Here is a 20,294-nt window from a genome sequence, read left to right on the forward strand (position 1 = left end):
CTCTCCCTCTGCTACTCTATCACAGCCTCTATCCCAGCCTCTACCTCTGCTACTCTATCACAGCCTCTACATCTGCTACTCTATCACAGCCTCTACCTCTGCTACTCTATCACAGCCTCTACCTCTGCTACTCTATCACAGCCTCTCCCTCTGCTACTCTATCACAGCCTCTATCACAGCCTCTACCTCTGCTACTCTATCACAGCCTCTCCCTCTGCTACTCTATCACAGCCTCTATCACAGCCTCTACCTCTGCTACTCTATCACAGCCTCTATCACAGCCTCTACCTCTGCTACTCTATCACAGCCTCTCTTTCACACAGGTATATGTTCCTTTTCTTTTTTGTCAGTGTACCTCTTCAGTGTCATCAGGTTTATTTTTTCATCTCTTGAATGGACCTCTTCCCTTCTCTCACTTAATTGGCTGCTCTCTCAAGAACCTCAAGGGGGGCTATACCCTGTTTGTTTTATGTTTGTATACACGCGGCACGATGATGTCTGCTCTGTACCAATAAAAACGGATCTTAAGTTCATATGCATGACGCATTTAAAAAATACTATGCATAAAATGGAAAAAACGTAATCATCATTTGTATGGGGTACGGAGACCATCTGCTCAACTTACCCCAAGGCAAACATTTTGACTTTATTAGCCCACACAGCTACAAGGATGCACTTTCATGCTAGGTTTCGGACCTCATATTGTAGCTTATCGAGACACCAACTGATGTATAAAACAATCTTAAACTATCTACTTTAGTTTAGATACAAGCATCATAAAACCTGTAACACAATACATTCATTTGACTTTTTGAAAATCTGTAATTTTTGGTCCTAACTTGGTGAGACTTCACAGTCTCCATAAAATGATGACATCTTCCTAAATATTTGGTCACATTATTCATTTTGTAATGAGGGGTGGCTCATGTTACCCAACTCTCCCCTGCTACAGCACCATTAACTCCCATTTCAAAAGAGTTTAGAGGTTTGGGATATTCACAAACAGTCTGAAAAATAGAAAATAATATCCCTACAGGGAATGTCAATGTTTAACCCCCTGAGGTTGATGTCCGCGCCCCCGCAACAATCTAATTAGCATAATACAAAAATCCCCATAAAATCTGTCAGTTTAAGCTAGAGATACACTATATATTCATAAGTATGTGGACACCCTTTAAAATTTGTGGATTCGGTTATTTCAGCCACACCCGTTGCTGACAGGTGTATGCAATCTTCATAGACAAACATTAGCAGTGGAATGGCCCATACTGAAGAGCTCAGTGACTTTCAACGTGGCACCGTCACAGGATGCCACCTTTCCAACAAGTCAGTTCATCAAATTTCTGCCCTGCTAGAGCTGCCCCGGTCAACTGTAAGTGATGTTATTGTGAAGTGGAAACGTCTAGGAGCAACAACTGCAAAAACTACTCAGTCGCGAAGTGGTAGGCCACACAAGCTCACAGAACGGGACCGCCGAGTGCTGAAGCGCGTAGTGCGTAAAAATCATCTGTCCTCAGTTGCAACACTCACTACCGAGTTCCAAGCTGCCTCTGGAAGCAACATCAACACAATAACTGTTCCTCGGGAGCTTCATGAAATTGGTTTCCATGGCCGACAGCCGCACACAAGCCTAAGATCACCATGTGCAATGCCAAACGTTGGCTGAAGTGGTGTAAAGCTCGCTGCCATTGGACTCTGGAGCAGTGGAAACGTGTTCTTCACCATTAGTAAATGTGATGAGACACCACAGGTCCAATCAGCATCAACCCTGGCTGCCACACTCACTCTCCGCTGGTCCAATCAGCATCACTCCTGGCTTCCACACTCACTCTCCACTGGTCCAATCAACATTAACTTTGGCTGCCACACTCACTCTCCACTGGTCCAATCAGCATCAACCCTGGCTGCCACAGTCACTCTCCACTAATCCAGTCAGCATCAACCCTGGCTGCCTGCAACACTCATTCTTCACAGGTCCAATCAGAGCACTACCGAGTGAAGATCCAGATCATTTAGGTTGGCAGTGATTTATTTCAACACCTTAATCAGAGTTTTTTTTTTTTCGTCAAGTGATTTAGATATAGGACGTCATAAATGACACCCTATTCTCTATAGGTTACGTCCTAAATGACACCCTATTCTCTATAGGTTACGTCCTAAATGACACCCTATTCTCTATAGGTTACGTCCTAAATGACACCCTATTCTCTATAGGTTACGTCCTAAATGACACCCTATTCTCTATAGGTTACGTCCTAAATGACACCCTATTCTCTATAGGTTACGTCCTAAATGACACCCTATTCTCTATAGGTTACGTCCTAAATGACACCCTATTCTCTATAGGTTAAGTCCTAAATGACACCCTATTCTCTATAGGTTACGTCCTAAATGACACCCTATTCTCTATAGGTTACGTCCTAAATGACACCCTATTCTCTATAGGTTACGTCCTAAATGACACCCTATTCTCCACATAGTGCACTATTCTTGACCAGAGCTGATGGGGTTTTTCGTCAAGTGATTTAGACGTTATCTGTCTGATCCAGACTGGTTAGAGACTTGGCTTGGCATCAGTGTTGTCTCAATGCCAACTGGTTCTCATTTGTCTCAATGCATCAGCAGCAGAGACTCTGTCTGTAGCAGGGTTGGGGTAACGCCAAGGAGTGTGTTACCCTGCTGGCAATGCCAATGTTGTGGGATCAATTCCCACAAGGATCACAAACACATACTGAAATGTATGTGCTCACTGTACTTGAAGTCACTTTGCATAAAAGTGTCTGCTAAAATGGCATACTAATTCCATTTAAATTCAGGAAGTAAACTGAATGAATTGGTAATGGTATTGACCCAAACCCAACTGTATCTTGTCTCTGTTGTCCTAATATTGAACCAGACCAGTACAGTGTTGTCCTAATATTGAACCAGACCATTACAGTGTTGTCCTAATATTGGACCAGACCATTACAGTGTTGTCCTAATATTGAACCAGACCATTACAGTGTTGTCCTAATATTGAACCAGACCATTACAGTGTTGTCCTAATATTGAACCAGACCATTACAGTGTTGTCCTAATAATGAACCAGACCATTACAGTGTTGTCCTAATATTGAACCAGACCAGTACAGTGTTGTCCTAATATTGAACCAGACCATTACAGTGTTGTCCTAATATTGAACCAGACCAGTACAGTGTTGTCCTAATACTGAACCAGACCATTACAGTGTTGTCCTGATATTGAACCAGGCCAGTACAGTGTTGTCCTAATATTGAACCAGACCAGTACAGTGTTGTCCTAATACTGAACCAGACCATTACAGTGTTGTCCTAATATTGAACCAGACCATTACAGTGTTGTCCTAATATTGAACCAGACCAGTACAGTGTTGTCCTAATACTGAACCAGACCATTACAGTGTTGTCCTAATACTGAACCAGACCAGTACAGTGTTGTCCTAATATTGAACCAGGCCAGTACAGTGTTGTCCTAATATTGAACCAGACCATTACAGTGTTGTCCTAATACTGAACCAGACCATTACAGTGTTGTCCTAATATTGAACCAGGCCAGTACAGTGTGTTTAGTGGCTTACGGCCAAAGTGTTCAGTGTCTGTCCCAAATGGTACCCTATTCCCTATATGTTGCACTACTTTTGACCAAAACGAGTGTACTATAAAGGGAATGGAGTGCCATTTGGGCCATTTGGGACACAGTCTGGTAGAAGTGTTCAGTACTCAGACACCAGAACTAATCTGTGCTCTATTTTCCTTTCCAAGGGACTTTCTGGCAGCCTGCGCCCTGCGGCCCTCTCTGTGGTTCATAATTGCATTTTTCTGTTATCACTACACTGTCCCCAAATCTGCTTCTTCTGTGTGTGTTAGGCGTGTTTCATCTAATTACAATAACAGAGGCCTCATTGTCCTTTCTTGTCTATCAGTGGCATCAATACCAGACAGTGACAGCAATGGAGTTGGCAAGAGTAAAAACAGATCTGGGACCAGGATGTATAATTGTATTACAGCTGAGGAAATGTTTAACAGAGGTTAACATGAGTCCAGTCTGACTCGTCATGGCTTATCACCGTAGAAGGTTCAATGTTCACATGTACAACAGAGTTATAATGATGTTCCAAGAAAAAGCTTTTTGAAGGTTTGCCTAACTACGCACTTCCTGTTTTCTCCCCAAACTGTGGTTTTTCTTTCAGTAGATTTAGTATTTTTTATTTTGTAATTATTTTTTATTTACTGCCATTTCCCGAGGAAAAACAACCGACCCACAGATTAATCCCCTGATCAAGCAGATAAATCATAATGGCTGACTGTGACAGCTTCAATGCATCTGCAATAACTTGGCTATGACTAATCCTAGGGTACGTCCCAAATGGCACCCTATCCCCTATATAGTGCACTACTTTTGACCAGAGCCCATAAGGGAGTGTGATGGCAGCCATCATTCTCATCACTGATGGTCATTCTGGAAGGAGTCCCAAATGGCACCCTATTCCCTATATAGTACACTACATTTGACCTATGGGCCCTGGTGAAAAGTAATGCATTATAAAGAGAACAACCAGGTGCCATTTGGGACGTAGCCCTGTAATGACAGCCATCACATTTCTCATGACCTTTAAACTCTCAGAAATCTTTCCTGCAGTCAAATCACCAAATCGCCCTCTGGTGGCCTCATGGGTAGAATGTTATTCATAATTTTCATAATTTCATAATTAATAAACATAATCCGGTGTTTCTATGTAAGTTTTGTCATATTTCATTATTCTGTGATGTATATAAAGTGTAATATTGGGATGCAATAAGCCCATAACCATGTGTGTGAGGTGTATACTTTTGTTTCAAAGTAGATTTGTTTAAGACTACAAAGAAACACTCTGTGTGACCCTGATTTATCCCACTGCTGTAAAGGTTTTAAAGCACCAGTCATTAAATACCAGATGGATTCTGTTCTCAGCTCCCCCCACAACCTGATTAAAGTACCAGTCATTAAATACCAGATTAATTCTGTTCTCAGCTCCCCCCACAGTCTGGTCAAAGCACCAGTCATTAAATACCAGATGGATTCTGTTCTCAGCTCCCCCCACAACATGATTAAAGTACCAGTCATTAAATACCAGATGGATTCTGTTCTCAGCTCCCCCCACAACCTGATTAAAGTACCAGTCATTAAATACCAGATGGATTCTGTTCTCAGCTCCCCCCACAGTCTGGTTAAAGCACCAGTCATTAAATACCAGATGGATTCTGTTTTCAGCTCCCCCCACAGTCTGGTTAAAGCACCAGTCATTAAATACCAGATGGATTCTGTTCTCAGCTCCCCCCACAACCTGATTAATGTACCAGTCTTTAAATACCAGATGGATTCTGTTCTCAGCTCCCCCCACAACCTGATTAATGTACCAGTCCTTAAATACCAGATGGATTCTGTTCTCAGCTCCCCCCACAACCTGATTAATGTACCAGTCCTTAAATACCAGATGGATTCTGTTCTCAGCTCCCCAAATAGTCTGGTTAAAACACCAGTCATTAAATACCAGATGGATTCTGTTCGCAACTCCCCCCACAACCTGATTAATGTACCAGTCTTTAAATACCAGATGGATTCTGTTCTCAGCTCCCCCCACAACCTGATTAATGTACCAGTCCTTAAATACCAGATGGATTCTGTTCTCAGCTCCCCAAATAGTCTGGTTAAAGCACCAGTCATTAAATACCAGATGGATTCTGTTCACAACTCCCCCCACAACCTGATTAATGTACCAGTCTTTAAATACCAGATGGATTCTGTTCTCAGCTCCCCCAATAGTCTGGTTAAAGCACCAGTCATTAAATACCAGATGGATTCTGTTCTCAGCTCCCCCCACAACCTGATTAAAGTACCAGTCATTAAATACCAGATGGATTCTGTTCTCAGCTCCCCCCACAACCTGATTAAAGTACCAGTCATTAAATATCAAATGGATTCTGTTCTCAGCTCCCCCCCTCAAGATGATTAAAGTACCAGTCATTAAATACCAGATGGATTCTCTTCTCTGCTCCCCCCACAGTCTGGTTAAAGCACCAGTCATTAAATGCCAGATGGATTCTGTTCTCAGCTCCCCCCACAGTCTGGTTAAAGCACCAGTCATTAAATGCCAGATGGATTATTTTCTTAGCTCCCCCCACAACCTGATTAAAGTACTGATCAGTAAATACCAGATGGATTCTGTTCTCAGCTCCCACCACAACCTGATTAAAGCACCAGTCATTAAATACCAGATGGATTCTGTTCTCAGCTCCCCCCACAACCTGATTAAAGCACCAGTCATTAAATACCAGAAGGATTCTCTTCTCAGCTCCCCCCAATAGTCTGGTTAAAGCACCAATCATTAAATACCAGAGGGATTCCTTTCTCAGCTCCCCCCACAACCTGATTAAAGTACCAGTCATTAAATACCAGATGAATTCTGTTCTCAGCTTCCCCCACAACCTGATTAAAGTACCAGTCATTAAATACCAGATGAATTCTGTTCTCAGCTCCCTCCACAGTCTGGTTAAAGTACCAGTCATTAAATACCAGATGGATTCTGTTCTCAGCTCCCCCCATAGTCTGGTAAAAGCACCAGTCATTAAATACCAGATGGATTCTGATCTCAGCTCCCCCCATAGACTGGTTAAAGCACCAGTCATCAAATACCAGATGAATTCTGTTCTCAGCTCCCCCCACAACCTGATTAAAGTACCAGTCATTAAATACCAGATGGATTCTGATCTCAGCTCCCCCCATAGACTGGTTAAAGCACCAGTCATCAAATACCAGATGAATTCTGTTATCAGCTCCCCCCACAACCTGATTAAAGTACCAGTCATTAAATACCAGATGAATTCTGTTCTCAGCTCCCTCCACAGTCTGGTTAAAGTACCAGTCATTAAATACCAGATGGATTCTGTTCTCTGCTCCCCCCACAGTCTGGTTAAAGCACCAGTCATTAAATGCCAGATGGATTCTGTTCTCAGCTCCCCCCACAGTCTGGTTAAAGCACCAGTCAGTAAATGCCAGATGGATTCTGTTCTCAGCTCCCCCCACAACCTGATTAAAGCACCAGTCATTAAATACCAGATGGATTCTTTTCTCAGCTCCCCCCACAACCTGATTAAAGTACTGATCAGTAAATACCAGATGGATTCTGTTCTAAGCTCCCACCACAACTTGATTAAAGTACCAGTCTTTAAATACCAGATGGATTCTCTTCTCAGCTCCCCTGGTAGTCTGGTTAAAGCACCAGTCATTAAATACCAGATGGATTCTGTTCTCAGCTCCCCCCACAACCTGATTAAAGTACCAGTCATTAAATACCAGATGGATTCTGTTCTCAGCTCCCCCCACAACCTGATTAAAGTACCAGTCATTAAATATCAAATGGATTCTGTTCTCAGCTCCCCCCCTCAACATGATTAAAGTACCAGTCATTAAATACCAGATGGATTCTCTTCTCTGCTCCCCCCACAGTCTGGTTAAAGCACCAGTCATTAAATGCCAGATGGATTCTGTTCTCAGCTCCCCCCACAGTCTGGTTAAAGCACCAGTCATTAAATGCCAGATGGATTATTTTCTTAGCTCCCCCCACAACCTGATTAAAGTACTGATCAGTAAATACCAGATGGATTCTGTTCTCAGCTCCCACCACAACCTGATTAAAGTACCAGTCTTTAAATACCAGATGGATTCTCTTCTCAGCTCCCCCAATAGTCTGGTTAAAGCACCAGTCATTAAATACCAGATGGATTCTGTTCTCAGCTCCCCCCACAACCTGATTAAAGCACCAGTCATTAAATACCAGAAGGATTCTCTTCTCAGCTCCCCCCAATAGTCTGGTTAAAGCACCAATCATTAAATACCAGAGGGATTCCTTTCTCAGCTCCCCCCACAACCTGATTAAAGTACCAGTCATTAAATACCAGATGAATTCTGTTCTCAGCTTCCCCCACAACCTGATTAAAGTACCAGTCATTAAATACCAGATGAATTCTGTTCTCAGCTCCCTCCACAGTCTGGTTAAAGTACCAGTCATTAAATACCAGATGGATTCTGTTCTCAGCTCCCCCCATAGTCTGGTAAAAGCACCAGTCATTAAATACCAGATGGATTCTGATCTCAGCTCCCCCCATAGACTGGTTAAAGCACCAGTCATCAAATACCAGATGAATTCTGTTCTCAGCTCCCCCCACAACCTGATTAAAGTACCAGTCATTAAATACCAGATGGATTCTGATCTCAGCTCCCCCCATAGACTGGTTAAAGCACCAGTCATCAAATACCAGATGAATTCTGTTATCAGCTCCCCCCACAACCTGATTAAAGTACCAGTCATTAAATACCAGATGAATTCTGTTCTCAGCTCCCTCCACAGTCTGGTTAAAGTACCAGTCATTAAATACCAGATGGATTCTGTTCTCAGCTCCCCCCATAGTCTGGTAAAAGCACCAGTCATTAAATACCAGATGGATTCTGATCTCAGCTCCCCCCATAGACTGGTTAAAGCACCAGTCATCAAATACCAGATGAATTCTGTTCTCAGCTCCCCCCACAGTCTGGTTAAAGTACCAGTCATTAAATACCAGATGGATTCTGTTCTCGCTCCCCCCACAACATGATTAAAGTACCAGTCATTAAATACCAGATGGATTCTGTTCTCTGCTCCCCCCACAGTCTGGTTAAAGCACCAGTCATTAAATGCCAGATGGATTCTGTTCTCAGCTCCCCCCACAGTCTGGTTAAAGCACCAGTCAGTAAATGCCAGATGGATTCTGTTCTCAGCTCCCCCCACAACCTGATTAAAGCACCAGTCATTAAATACCAGATGGATTCTTTTCTCAGCTCCCCCCACAACCTGATTAAAGTACTGATCAGTAAATACCAGATGGATTCTGTTCTAAGCTCCCACCACAACTTGATTAAAGTACCAGTCTTTAAATACCAGATGGATTCTCTTCTCAGCTCCCCTGGTAGTCTGGTTAAAGCACCAGTCATTAAATAGCAGATGGATTCTGTTCTCAGCTCCCCCCACAACCTGATTAAAGTACCAGTCATTAAATACCAGATGAATTCTGTTCTCAGCTCCCCCCACAGTCTGGTTAAAGTACCAATCATTAAATACCAGATGGATTCTGTTCTCGCTCCCCCCACAACCTGATTAAAGTACCAGTCATTAAATACCAGATGGATTCTGTTCTCTGCTCCCCCCACAGTCTGCTTAAAGCACCAGTCAGTAAATGCCAGATGGATTCTGTTCTCAGCTTCCCCCACAACCTGATTAAAGTACCAGTCATTAATTACCAGATGGATTCTGTTCTCAGCTCCCTCCACAGTCTGGTTAAAGCACCAGTCTTTAAATACCAGATGGATAATGTTCTCAGCTCCACCCACATCCTGATTAAAGTACCGATCAGTAAATACCAGATGGATTCTGTTCTCAGCTTCCCCCACAACCTGATTAAAGTACTAGTCATTAAATAACAGATGGATTCTGTTCTCAGCTCCCCCCACAACCGGATTAAAGTACCAGTCATTAAATACAAGATTGGTTCTGTTCTCAGCTCTCCCCACAGTCTGGTTAAAGCACTAGTCATTAAATACCAGATGGATTCTGTTCTCAGCTCCCCCCACAACCTGATTAAAGTACCAGTCATTAAATATCAGATGTGTTCTGTTCTCAGCACCCTTCACAGTCTGGTTAAAGCACCAGTCATTAAATACCAGATGAATTCTGATCTCAGCTCCCCCCATAGACTGGTTAAAGCACCAGTCATTAAATACAAGATGAATTCTGTTCTTAGCTCCCCCCACAGTCTGGTTAATGTACCAGTCATTAAATACCAGATGGATTCTGTTCTCGCTCCCCCCACAACCTGATTAAAGTACCAGTCATTAAATACCAGATGGATTCTGTTCTCTGCTCCCCCCACAGTCTGGTTAAAGTACCAGTCATTAAATGCCAGATGGATTCTGTTCTCAGCTCCCCCCACAGTCTGGATAAAAGCACCCGTCAGTAAATGCCAGATGGATTCTGTTCTCAGCTCCCCCCACAACCTGATTAAAGTACCAGTCATTAATTACCAGATGGATTCTGTTCTCAGCTCCCCCCACAACCTGATTAAAGTACAGATCAGTAAATACCATATGGATTCTGTTCTCAGCTCCCCCCACAACCTGATTAAAGTACTAGTCATTAAATACCAGATGAATTCTGTTCTAAGCTCTCCCCACAGTCTGGTTAAAGCACTAGTCATTAAATACCAGATGGATTCTGTTCTCAGCTGCCCCCACAACCTGATTAAAGTACAAGTCATTAAATACCAGATGTATTCTGTTCTCAGCTCCCCCCACAGTCTGGATAAAGCACCAGTCAGTAAATGCCAGATGGATTCTGTTCTCAGCTCCCCCCACAACCTGATTAAAGTACCAGTCATTAAATACAAGATGGATTCTGTTCTCAGCTCTCCCCACAGTCTGGTTAAAGCACTAGTCATTAAATACCAGATGGATTCTGTTCTCAGCTCCCCCCACAACCTGATTAAAGTACCAGTCATTAAATACCAGATGTATTCTGTTCTCAGCACCCTTCACAGTCTGGTTAAAGCACCAGTCATTAAATACCAGATGAATTCTGATCTCAGCTCCCCCCATAGACTGGTTAAAGCACCAGTCATTAAATACCAGATGAATTCTGTTCTCAGCTCCCCCCACAGTCTGGTTAATGTACCAGTCATTAAATACCAGATGAATTCTGTTCTCAGCTCTCCCCACAGTCTGGTTAAAGCACTACTCATTAAATACCAGATGGATTCTGTTCTCACCTCCCCCCACAACCTGATAAAGTACCAGTCATTAAATACCAGATGTATTCTGTTCTCAGCTCCCTCCACAGTCTGGTTAAAGCACCAGTCTTTAAATACCAGATGGATAATGTTCTCAGCTCCACCCACATCCTGATTAAAGTACCGATCAGTAAATACCAGATGGATTCTGTTCTCAGCTCCCCCCACAACCTGATTAAAGTACTAGTCATTAAATAACAGATGGATTCTGTTCTCAGCTCCCCCCACAACCGGATTAAAGTACCAGTCATTAAATACAAGATTGGTTCTGTTGTCAGCTCTCCCCACAGTCTGGTTAAAGCACTAGTCATTAAATACCAGATGGATTCTGTTCTCAGCTCCCCCCACAACCTGATTAAAGTACCAGTCATTAAATACCAGATGTGTTCTGTTCTCAGCACCCTTCACAGTCTGGTTAAAGCACCAGTCATTAAATACCAGATGAATTCTGATCTCAGCTCCCCCCATAGACTGGTTAAAGCACCAGTCATTAAATACAAGATGAATTCTGTTCTCAGCTCCCCCCACAGTCTGGTTAATGTACCAGTCATTAAATACCAGATGGATTCTGTTCTCGCTCCCCCCACAACCTGATTAAAGTACCAGTCATTAAATACCAGATGGATTCTGTTCTCTGCTCCCCCCACAGTCAGGTTAAAGTACCAGTCATTAAATGCCAGATGGATTCTGTTCTCAGCTCCCCCCACAGTCTGGTTAAAGCACCAGTCAGTAAATGCCAGATGGATTCTGTTCTCAGCTCCCCCCACAACCTGATTAAAGTACCAGTCATTAATTACCAGATGGATTCTGTTGTCAGCTCCCCCCACAACCTGATTAAAGAACAGATCAGTAAATACCAGATGGATTCTGTTCTCAGCTCCCCCCACAACCTGATTAAAGTACTAGTCATTAAATACCAGATGAATTCTGTTCTAAGCTCTCCCCACAGTCTGGTTAAAGCACTAGTCATTAAATACCAGATGGATTCTGTTCTCAGCTGCCCCCACAGTCTGGATAAAGCACCAGTCAGTAAATGCCAGATGGATTCTGTTCTCAGCTCCCCCCACAGTCTGGTTAAAGCACCAGTCAGTAAATGCCAGATGGATTCTGTTCTCAGCTCCCCCCACAACCTGATTAAAGTACCAGTCATTAAATACAAGATGGATTCTGTTCTCAGCTCTCCCCACAGTCTGGTTAAAGCACTAGTCATTAAATACCAGATGTATTCTGTTCTCAGCTCCCCCCACAGTCTGGATAAAGCACCAGTCAGTAAATGCCAGATGGATTCTGTTCTCAGCTCCCCCCACAGTCTGGTTAAAGCACCAGTCAGTAAATGCCAGATGGATTCTGTTCTCAGCTCCCCCCACAACCTGATTAAAGTACCAGTCATTAAATACAAGATGGATTCTGTTCTCAGCTCTCCCCACAGTCTGGTTAAAGCACTAGTCATTAAATACCAGATGGATTCTGTTCTCAGCTCCCCCCACAACCTGATTAAAGTACCAGTCATTAAATACCAGATGTATTCTGTTCTCAGCACCCTTCACAGTCTGGTTAAAGCACCAGTCATTAAATACCAGATGAATTCTGATCTCAGCTCCCCCCATAGACTGGTTAAAGCACCAGTCATTAAATACCAGATGAATTCTGTTCTCAGCTCCCCCCACAGTCTGGTTAATGTACCAGTCATTAAATACCAGATGGATTCTGTTCTCGCTCCCCCCACAACCTGATTAAAGTACCAGTCATTAAACACCAGATGGATTCTGTTCTCTGATCCCCCCAAAGTCTGGTTAAAGCACCAGTCATTAAATGCCAGATGGATTCTGTTCTCAGCTCCCCCCACAGTCTGGTTAAAGCACCAGTCAGTAAATGCCAGACGGATTCTGTTCTCAACTCCCCCCACAACCTGATTAAAGTACCAGTCATTAATTACCAGATGGATTCTGTTCTCAGCTCCCTCCATAGTCTGGTTAAAACACCAGTCATTAAACACCAGATGGATTCTGTTCTCAGCTCCACCCACATCCTGATTAAAGTACAGATCAGTAAGTAAATACCAGATGGATTCTGTTCTCAGCTCCCCCCACAACCTGATTAAAGTACTAGTCATTAAATACCAGATGAATTCTGTTCTCAGCTCTCCCCACAGTCTGGTTAAAGCACTACTCATTAAATACCAGATGGATTCTGTTCTCAGCTCCCCCCACAACCTGATAAAGTACCAGTCATTAAATACCAGATGTATTCTGTTCTCAGCTCCCTCCACAGTCTGGTTAAAGCACCAGTCTTTAAATACCAGATGGATTCTGTTCTCAGCTCCCCCCACAGTCTGCTTAAAGCACCAGTCATTAAATTCCAGATGGATTTGTTCTCAGCTCCCCCTTTCAACCTGATTAAAGTACCAGTCATTAAATACCAGATGGATTCTGTACTCAGCTCCCCCCACAGTCTGGTTAAAGTACCAGTCATTAAATACCAGATGGATTCTGTTCTCAGCTCCCCCTACAACCTGATTAAAGTACCAGTCATTAAATACCAGATTTTTTCTGTTCTCAGCTCCCTCCACAGTCTGGTTAAAGCACCAGTCATTAAATACCAGATGGATTCTGTTCTCAGCTAACCCCACAGTCTGGTTAAAGCACCAGTCATTAAATACCAGATGGATTCTGTTCTCAGCTCCCCCCACAACCTGATTAAAGTACCAGTCATTAAATACCAGATGGATTCTGTTCTCTGCTCCCCCCAAAGTCTGGTTAAAGCACCAGTCATTAAATGCCAGATGGATTCTGTTCTCAGCTCCCCCCACAGTCTGGTTAAAGCACCAGTCAGTAAATGCCAGACGGATTCTGTTCTCAGCTCCCCCCACAACCTGATTAATGTACCAGTCATTAATTACCAGATGGATTCTGTTCTCAGCTCCCTCCACAGTCTGGTTAAAGCACCAGTCATTAAACACCAGATGGATAATGTTCTCAGCTCCACCCACATCCTGATTAAAGTACCGATCAGGAAATACCAGATGGATTCTGTTCTCAGCTCCCCCCACATCCTGATTAATGTACTAGTCATTACATACCAGATGAATTCTGTTCTCAGCTCTCCCAACAGTCTGGTTAAAGCACTAGTCATTAAATACCAGATGGATTCTGTTCTCAGCTCCCCCCACAACCTGATTAAAGTACCAGTTATTAAATACCAGATGGATTCTGTTCTCAGCTCCCCCACAACCTGATTAAAGTACCAGTCATTAAATACCAGATGTATTCTGTTCTCAGCTCCCCCCACAGTCTGCTTAAAGCACCAGTCATTAAATTCCAGATGGATTCTGTTCTCAGCTCCCCCTTTCAACCTGATTAAAGTACCAGTCATTAAATACCAGATGGATTCTGTACTCAGCTCCCCCCACAACCTGATTAAAGTACAGATCAGTAAATACCAAATAGATTCTGTTCTTAGCTCCCCCCACAACCTGATTAAAGTACCGATCAGTAAATACCAGTTGGATTATGTTCTCAGCTCCCCCCACAGTCTGGTTAAAGCACCAGTCATTAAATACCAGATGGATTCTATTCTCAGCTCCCCCCACAACCTGATTAAAGTACCAGTCATTAAATACCAGATTTTTTCTGTTCTCAGCTCCCTCCACAGTCTGGTTAAAGCACCAGTCATTAAATACCAGATGAATTCTGTTCTCAGCTCTCCCCACAGTCTGGTTAAAGCACTAGTCATTAAATACCAGATGGATTCTGTTCTCAGCTCCCCCCACAACCTGATTAAAGTACCAGTCATTAAATACCAGATTTTTTCTGTTCTCAGCTCCCTCCACAGTCTGGTTAAAGCACCAGTCATTAAATACCAGATGGATTCTGTTCTCAGCTCCCCCCACAACCTGATTAAAGTACAGATCAGTAAATACCAAATAGATTCTGTTCTTAGCTCCCCCCACAACCTGATTAAAGTACCGATCAGTAAATACCAGTTGGATTATGTTCTCAGCTCCCCCCACAGTCTGGTTAAAGCACCAGTCATTAAATACCAGATGGATTCTATTCTCAGCTCCCCCCACAACCTGATTAAAGTACCAGTCATTAAATACCAGATTTTTTCTGTTCTCAGCTCCCTCCACAGTCTGGTTAAAGCACCAGTCATTAAATACCAGATTAATTCTGTTCTCAGCTCTCCCCACAGTCTGGTTAAAGCACTAGTCATTAAATACCAGATGGATTCTGTTCTCAGCTCCCCCCACAACCTGATTAAAGTACCAGTCATTAAATACCAGATTTTTTCTGTTCTCAGCTCCCTCCACAGTCTGGTTAAAGCACCAGTCACTAAATACCAGATGGATTCTGTTCTCAGCTAACCCCACAGTTTGGTTAAAGCACCAGTCATTAAATACCAGAGTGGATTCTGTTCTCAGCTCCCCCCAAAACCTGATTAAAGTACCGTCGAGTGTTGGGTAGGCTGTTGGAGCATGACTTGTATGTCAAGGCAGAGAAATGTCTGTTTTTCCAGGAGTCCATCTCCTTCCTGGGCCATCGATTGTCCGCGTCAGGGGTGGAGATGGAGATTGACCGTGTTTCAGCCGTGCGTAGTTGGCCGACTCCAACCACGGTTAAGGAAGTGGAGCAGTTTTTGGGTTTTGCCAATTACTACCGGATGTTTATCCGGGGTTTTGGACAGGTGGCAGCTCCCATCACCTCCCTGCTGAAGGGGGGCCCGGTGCGTTTGCAGTGGTCAGCTGAGGCAGACAGGGCGTTTGGTAAACTGAAGTACCTGTTCACCTCTGCTCTGGTGCTGGCGCATCCGGATCCCGCTTTAGCGTTCCAGGTGGAGGTGGACGCGTCAGAGGCCGGTATTGGGGCTGTACTGTCTCAACGCTCAGGCACCCCCCCTAAACTCCGGCCCTGCGCTTTTTACTCTAAGAAGCTCAGCCCGGCGGAACGTAATTATGACGTGGGGGACAGGGAGCTGCTCGCCGTGGTTCAAGCCCTAAAGGTGTGGAGGCATTGGCTTGAGGGGGCTCAACACCCTTTTCTCATTCTGACTGACCATCGTAACCTGGAGTACATCCGGGCAGCTAGGAGACTGAACCCTCGTCAGGCTAGGTGGACCATGTTTCTGGCCCGGTTTGCGTTTAAGCTCACTTACATCCCAGGGTCCCAGAACGGTAAGGCAGACGCCCTGTCCCGGCGATATGATGCAGAGGAGAGGTCCATTGAGCCCACGCCCATACTGCCGGAGTCTTGTCTGGTGGCACCGGTGGTGTGGGAGGTCAATGCGGAGATCGAGCGGGCGTTGCGCACCGACCCTACTCCTCCAGATTGTCCGGTGGGGCGGACGTACGTTCCGTTCGAGATTCGTGATCGTCTCATATATTGGGCCCATACGTCACCCTCCTCTGGACACTCTGGTATCGGCCGGACATGCACTGCCTTAGTGACAAGTACTGGTGGCCAACATTGGCTAAGGACGTGAGGGTTTATGTCTCCTCCTGCTCGGTGTGCGCTCAGTGTAAGGCGCCTAGACACCTGCCCAGGGTGAAGTTGCCCCTTAAAGCTTATCTTGGGACAGTTTAGTATTTTCCACACTAATAGTTAAGGTTAGGATTGGAAACTGGTATCCCTTCACATATCAATTTGGATTCTAGGCTATCCCCCTTCTGTAACCTCAGGATTATATTCTTTGCAGTAATTAATAAAACACTTAATTTCCACCCAGTCAGAAGTCAGTCACACATAACATGAGGTTCAGTGAGTCGTGGAACAAAATAGTTTATTTCAGCTTGACATTTCAGATATGCTCCAAGGCAGAGGGGAGTTGGGGGACAAGGAGGGGTGAAAGGAGGAGACACAAGGACGGAGGGGTGGAGCGGCGAAGAGGAACATTGGGTGACTACTCAGGGAAGGAGAGGTTTGGGTCAAGACCCCTTCCTTTAGGGTTTGGGTAAAGGGGGGACATGCATGAAGAGAGATGAAGGTGGCTGTTGAGGGAAGGATGGTGAGGGTGAGGGGTGCGGAGGGGTAAAGTTCAAGCTCCCTTCATTTTCATGGCTCTCTAAGGCAAAGGGGAAAGTGAGTAAGGAGGCATGCTTCAATCCCCCCGTTCCTCTAGGGTCTGTTGGACAGTGTGAGATGGTCTGGTCACAGACGGTAATGTAATGGGAGCATCAGAACGCATCCGCACAGGGAGTGAGATGAAATGAAGCAACATATGTGAACATCATCAGACTAATGACACTGCAGGGAGCAACAGGCTGGTCTCATCCAGGGCAGAGGGGTTGAGTAGGGTTCAGGGGTCAGAGGTCAGGGTGAAGTAGTTATAAAGCATTCTAAGTGCTGATCTAGGATCATTTTTCCCTTTTAGATCAAATTAATAAGATGACATGGACAGAGGGGACCTGGGCTCGTATGAAACATTTTAGAGTAGAAGTACTGATCTAAGATCAGTTTAGCCTTTTAGATCATAATGAATAAGACTACAGGGACAGGGGGGACCTGATCCTAGATCATTTTGTGAATACAGGCCCAGAGCCATGTGGTTAGGTAGGGGTCAAGGGGCCGATACAAGGCTGAGACTAAAGCAGTGATGTTAAATGGTGTTTACGGAAGCAGCGAAGAACGGTGGCTGTAGCAACCATGTAAACGGTAAGGTTCAGGAATTTGGTAACCGTGGAAAAGTCATGTGTGATGTTATAGGATTCTGTTAAGGATTTTTGACTGTACATGGTCGTATGTGGCTCAGTTAGTAAGATCATGGTGCTAGCAATAGCCAAGGTTGTGGGTTCAATTCCTGTAGGGATCACATACTAACAATGGATATGCTCTTACCGTACTGCAAGTCGCTTTGGATGAAAGTGTCTTCTCCCAAATAAGAATATTATTGTAGTGCCTCGGCACACGCAACTTTCTCTGTCCTCTAACTAACTACCCTCTTGTGTTCAGCCTCCTCTTATGTAATGTCGTTTGCGTCCCAAATGGAACCCTATTCCCCATTTAGTGCACTACTTTTGACCTGGGCCCATAGGGGTAGCCAAGTAGGGCACTATATGGGGAACAGGGTGCCATTTGGTACACACAAGTAGTGACTGCAAACCCAAACTCCATGAAGGCCAAATATGTAACCGATTTTAGACAGTGGCAGGTTTAGCACAACAAAGAGTTGATAATAAATGAAGGGCCATGTTAAGCATGGCACACTGCAGTCACTGGGAAGAATGGCTGACCTGCCAACTAGGCTGGGTTTACGCACTCACACACACAAACACGCGGGAATCACTATTACCGCTGCTTTGTGGAGTGATGGAGCTGCTGCTGCTTTGTGGAGTAATGTGTTGCTTGCTGTTTGTTTTTTTAGGCTTGGTTTCTGTATAGCACTTTGTGGCATCTGCTGATGTAAAAAGGGCTTTATAAATAACATTTGGTTGATTGATTGATTGATTAATGGAGCTCAGTGTGCTAAATGCTGTGAACTCTGGGCAGCCAGAACACAAACCAGATCATTTAATGTTGAGGCTGTGACGAGAAACTAAGTGCTGTGAGCTGTGAGCTTCTTATAAATTATATTAAAACGATAACCTGTAAGTGTGTGTGTGTGTGTGTGTCATTACAATAATGATAAGATAATAAAATTCATTTGATCCTCTGTTTCCCTTTCTACCAGATATACGCCTGTTCTTATTCCAGAAAGACCTCCAGATATACCCTGGCATTATGTGGCTGAGCCATGAGGAGAAAGCCCACCAGATATACCCTGGCATTATGTGGCTGAGCCATGAGGAGAAAGCCCACCAGATATACCCTGGCATTATGTGGCTGAGCCATGAGGAGAAAGCCCCCCAGATATACCCTGGCATTATGTGGCTGAGCCATGAGGAGAAAGCCTCCCAGATATACCCTGGCATTATGTGGCTGAGCCATGAGGAGAAAGCCCCCCAGATATACCCTGGCATTATGTGGCATCACCAGACATGTCACCCATTGAGCAGTTTGGGATGCTCTGGATCGACGAGTACGACAGCGTGTTCCAATTCCCGCCAATATCCAGCAACTTTGCACAGCCATTGAAGAGGAGTGGGACAACATTCCACAGGCCACAATCAACAGCCTGATCCACTCTATGCGAAGGAGATGTGTCTCGCTGCATGAGGCAAAGGGGGGAATTATTATTCTTTATTTTTGTACCGCCTTTTTCTCTCCAATTTTGTGATTACGATCTTGTCTCATCGCTGCAACTCCCCAACGGGCTCAGGAGAGGCGAAGGTCGAGTCATGCGTCCTCTGAAACATGACCTGCCAAGCCGCGCTTCTTAACACCCATTCGCTTAACCCGGAAGCCAGCTGCACCAATGTGTCGGGGGAAACACCGTTCAACTGACGACCTAAGTCAGCCTGCAGGCGCCCAGCCCGCCACAAGGAGTTGCTAGAGCGCGATGAGCCAAGTAAAGCCCCCCCCCCCAGCCAAACCCTCCCCTAACCAGGACGACGCTCGGCCAATTGTGCGCCGCCCTATGGAACTCCTGGTCACGGCCGGTTGTGACACAGGCTGGGATCGAACCCCAGGCTGAACTGACAGCCTGGGATCAAACGCCAGGCTGAAGTGACGATGCAACACTGCGATGCAGTGCCTTAGACCGCTGCGCCACTCGGGAGGCCCCTTGACTGGTTTCCTGATCCACACCCCTCCCTTTTTTGTAAAGGTATCTGTGACCAACAGATGCATATCTGTATTCCCAGTCATGTGAAATCCATAGATTAGGGCCTAATTTATTTATTTCAATTGACTGATTTCCTTATATGAACTGTAACTCAGTACAATCTATTAAATTATTGCATGTTGCGTTTATATTTTTGTTCAGTTTATATAGACTGTGTGTGGGCCTACACACATCACACTTTAATCTGCTTTGTGTGTCAGACCGGGTTTAAATGCCTTCCGTTTCATTTTTAGTTCTTTATTTATCTGTATTTGTTTATTTTACTGCTCCAGGGTTATTATTAATGCTTGGATAACCTTATATACTATTACTTACTGATTTATTTGTTATTCTTTATGCTGGTGCACATTGCGCAGAACACTGGAAGAATTATCACTGTGAAATATCAAAGAATTATCACTGCAAATTATCACTTTGAATTATCATTGAATTATCACTGCAAATTATCACTGAACTATCACTAGGAATTATCACTTTGAATGATCATTGAATTATCACTGTGAATTATCATTGAATTGTCACTGTAAATTATCATTGAATTTTCACTGAATTATCACTGTGAATTATAGTAATGTTTGTTTATGTGTCAATTATCCCTTAAGGGATGGGTTGCCAACTGGCGATTTGACACCAAAATAACATTTCATTCATTCATTAATTCTGTTGTTGTTTGTTACACCTGTGGTCAGTAGAAGTTCCAACACTTTC

The sequence above is a fragment of the Coregonus lavaretus genome, assembly GCF_964263955.1.
Source record: "Coregonus lavaretus genome assembly, chromosome: 28".
NCBI lineage: Eukaryota > Metazoa > Chordata > Actinopteri > Salmoniformes > Salmonidae > Coregonus > Coregonus lavaretus.